The following is a 411-nucleotide window of genomic DNA, read 5'->3' as shown; positions in this document are numbered from 1 at the left end:
CCATGTATTTTCTTAGAATTTTACATGGGTCTCTTAATCTTTTAGTTCATTTTCTCTCCAAAAGGTATTTAGACCTATATAGTTTTAACAGTACCCTTTTGTGTAATATATCTGATGTGGGCTGCACAAGTACCTCTGCAAATTTATTTATATTTCCGATACTTCTCGATAAACGCAAGAACGCACACAGCTGGAATATGTAGGACATACGAATCCCATGTACACGTTCAGGTAACGCACATACAGGTGTACACATTATTCAAAAACAGACATGTGTAACCCGATATCGTACGGGCGTGCAACATTCACCCTTCCTGCACTTGTCATTAGAGCCTAAAATTTCGCTCGCTCAGACAGCTGTCGATCGATCCATCTGGTACCGTCAAGTGACAGGATCGGTGGTCATTTAGG

Source organism: Penaeus monodon, chromosome 33 (genome assembly GCF_015228065.2).
Source record: "Penaeus monodon isolate SGIC_2016 chromosome 33, NSTDA_Pmon_1, whole genome shotgun sequence".
Taxonomy (NCBI): Eukaryota; Metazoa; Arthropoda; class Malacostraca; order Decapoda; family Penaeidae; genus Penaeus; species Penaeus monodon.
Note: the sequence above shows the minus strand (reverse complement) of the source record.